Raw genomic sequence first — 3,975 nt, 5'->3', positions numbered from 1 at the left:
TTGAAAAACTGTGGCACATATACTCTATGGAATACTACACAGCCATAAAAACCAACAAAACCCTGGCTTTTGACAGAAAGTGGAAAAATATGGAAGATTTATTGCTGAGTGAGGCAAGCCAGGCTATGAAGGAGAGATATTGTATGTTCCCACATAACATATACCAAATGTCTGCACTCTATGACTGAAACTGATTGACTAATAGTTCTACAAACAGAAGAGATGGGTGTGACTGTCAGATGAGGTGTATGTGGAGGAGTGGGGCCTAACGAAGGACATTTGGAAAAGGGATACGGAGGTAGAACATTGAGGGGATGGGGAAGTGTGGTGTTATCCATTGAAGATATTTTGATCAACGGGACTGGGGAGAAATGTTCACATATTGAAATGCTCACATTGTAAGCTAGACAATGTGATTGAATGTATATACAAAAAAAGAAATAAATAAAAAAATAAAAATTAAACTAAAAAGTAGACTATAGAATTCTGCTGTAAATCAATGCTCCTTTACAAATTATCACTTAAAATATAAACAAAATCTCAAAAAAAATTGTTATGGACACTATAGAAAAAGTGGAGAGAGAGTGTGGGAGGGGAAGAGCACAGAAAAAGTTGGGAAAAAATGGAAAAGTTAGGTATTTGTGGGACACAGATATGGTTTATTATCTGTTGATGAGAATGTATATAATATTCTCAACTGTACTGAGATATATACAATGCTAGGTAAAGTCTCTTTGCAATCTAAATGATGTATTGCGATTGAATGCATACTTAAGAATTAGAATAATAAATTTTAATAAAGAAAGTAAATTTCATAAGATATGTCAGAATATTATACAACACAATAAGAAAATAGAAAACAAAGAAAAAATAAAGAAAGAACCCAGAAATAACCCCCAAAACATAGAGCCAATTTCTCCTTGACAAAGGGTACCAATCAATCCAGTGGAGGAACAAAAATCCTCTTTAGCAAGTCATGCTGGAAAAATTGGGTATCTACTTGCAGAATGATAATTCTGAACCCCTGTCACCATTAACAAAAATCAACCCAAAATGGATCAAATATCTAAACCTAAGACCTAAAACTGTAAAACTATTGGTGGAAAATACTGGAGAAACTCTGGGAGACATTGTGGTAGATAAGGACATCTTACATAATACCCCCAAAGCACAGGGAATAATCTCAAAAATATGCAAGTGCGATTACACCCATTAAAGACGTTTCTGCACAGCAAAGGACACAGTAATTAGTATGAATTAACAAACCTCAGAATGGACAATATTTTTGTGAACTTTTCCTCAGATAAGGGACTGATAACTAGAATACACAGGGAACTCAAGCAACTTAACCAAAAATAAATGATTAACCCAATTAAAAGATGGGAAAGGGGGGGGCAGCAATTGGTGTAATGATTACATCACTGGACTCCCATGTATTCTACCACAGTTCAAGTCCTGGACCCATGGCTTAAAACTCACACTGGTCGCATGTGCATGAATGGCCAAAATCCCAAGAGGAGAACAGAGGAGAAGGAATTGTCAGGTAGCCATCATCTTTAGGGGATGATTTCTAGCTTTCTCTCTCTCTGTTATTTTACTGTCTGGCAAGTGTGAGTGCACATTCATTGTAGCTAAAACCTCTCTACAAAAAAAAAAAAAAAAAGGAGAATGGGGGACTACTACTAGATGGCATAATAGTTACATCACTGGATTACAATGTATTAGACCACAGTTCACATCCTGGACCCAGAGGCTTAGAACTCACACTGGGCACATGTCTGTGTGCACCCCACCCCTGACGGGGCCATGCAGACAACACAAGCTGGTAAAGAGGCTGCCTCCCATACCTAAGGCAAAACCTGGACTGGGAAGAAACTGTGAGGCAAGGACGGCAGTTTATCAGCCCTAAATTTCCATTGTGTCACTGTACTGGCCTGCACTCAAATTCTCTGCCATGAGATTTACTGTTATTACGGTAGGGTAAAATATCACCCCAACATTACTGCAACTTTACATTAAGACCAATTAGTGATCCTGTAGGAAGGCAGTTTCTTAAGACAGCTTGTGAGGGTCAGGGAACCTGAGATAGACTCCTCCACCTGCCTGTTTTAAGTCAAAATTAGCATATGTTAGGTTAAGTTAATATAAGCCAAATTAGCGTTAGTAGCATATGTAGATTAAGTTAGTTTAAGGATAATTTTATGTAAATACGCCTTGTTAAAGCTGCAGGCCAAAGTTAACTCATACTAGGCCACGTTAGCACATTCACCACATGACAGGGACTCAGAGATAAAACAAAAGAACTCACTAATTGACAGACTCAGCAAATAAAATACAAGCCCACAGGTGTATAAAGAAAGGAAAAGCCTGGCTGGCAACAACAGGATGAACAAACCTAAAGGGTCCAGGGAAAGATTAACTATCTTAGCTGGGAGCTCTTATCTAAATCAATAGGTAGTTTTTAACTACAAAGAATTTCACATCTATGTGCTGTTGACTATGAAAAACTGCTAATAAAACATCCTGTGTTGTCTCCTGAGCTACAAGATCATCTTCCTTTCCCATATGGACAATAGGCTCACCCCCTCTAGTTGTAATATATAGATAGTCCATACATTAACTGTATCTTTTACTTAACAAGACAAGATTTCTATCTAGGTCTTTGTAACCACCAATGTTGCCGCCCTGGCCTGGGACTGAAGTTATCAAGCTGGCCTGGGACTGCAGTTATCAAGCTTCCTGCAAGCCCCCTCTTCAAAAGACCCTTCCTGGTAATCAAGATCTAAGAAGAAAATGCAGCAGACAAATGGACTTCCTCATCCTGAGAACTGTGATTGATTTTACCTGATCTGACAAGACAAACAGCATGTTTCATAATTATTGTTTCCATGCTTTGTATTCCCTATTTTTTAAAGTAAATTTTTTACTTCCCCTCACCCCCCTTACTTCCTAAACATCCCTCAATAAATACGTATGTTTTAATAGCCACTGGGCTGCAGTCTAGAGCTGGCTCTGGCTGTAGCCAGCTGAGAACATGCTAAGAGGCACTGAGGTCTCAGTCTGATTTTTGTTCCTTTTCCCCCTTGTCACCTTCCTGTGTACTGTGTACCCATCCTGGCTGGAGCAGGGCTTCTGGTACCCACCCCCAAAAAAAAAATGATGCAAAAAGAGCTGAGTAAGCTACTCTTTAAGAAAGAAATCTGAACAGCCAAAAAGCATATGAAAACTGCGCATCATTCCTCATAAGGGAGATGTAGATCAAAACCACAATGAGATATCACCTATCCCCTGTCACAGTAGCGAACATTAAGAAAAAAATGATAAGTGCTGGTGGGTGGGGAGGTGCTGAAAGGGGAACTCTCCTATACTGTTGGTGGGAATGTAAATTGGTTCAGCCACTGTGGAGAACAATATGGAGGTTCCTCAAAGACCTACAAATAGAACTACCATATGATACACCAATTCCACTCCTGGGTATCTGCTGAAAGGATAGAAAAGTGCTCAGTCAGAAAAGTGCTTGCATGACAATGTTTATTGCAGCCTTATTCATGATTGCTAATACATGAATGAAACGTGAGACTGAACTGGTGAAATAGCATTTTATGACTTTTGACTAAAACATTACTGCTTTTCTTCTAGGCTTTGTTGTCCAGTTTCAAGAGTTTTTGTACTGTCTTGAGCTGTTAATAGGTTCATGTACCTACTATTTGAACAGAATACTAACCTGTTTCCTGGCTTTAAGTTTCAAACAAATTTGCTTACCATTTCAAAACTGCTTTTGTTGACATTACCAGCTGAACTTGCTATTGAAAGTAGTTAGATTATTTAAGAAATTGTGTGATCAATACAACGTGGGTGGGAAAGGAATGGAAGACAATTGTCGACACCAGCGATTGTATGAGAAGAGGGTGAGAAAGGACAGAGGGTCAGAAAGAGGGGTAAAAATAATTCTAGGAACTAGAAATGGAAAATTTT

This window comes from Tupaia chinensis, unplaced genomic scaffold (genome assembly GCF_000334495.1).
Source record: "Tupaia chinensis unplaced genomic scaffold, TupChi_1.0 Scaffold000160_1, whole genome shotgun sequence".
NCBI lineage: Eukaryota > Metazoa > Chordata > Mammalia > Scandentia > Tupaiidae > Tupaia > Tupaia belangeri.
The sequence above is the reverse complement of the archived record's forward strand: the minus strand, read 5'-3'. Positions refer to the sequence as shown.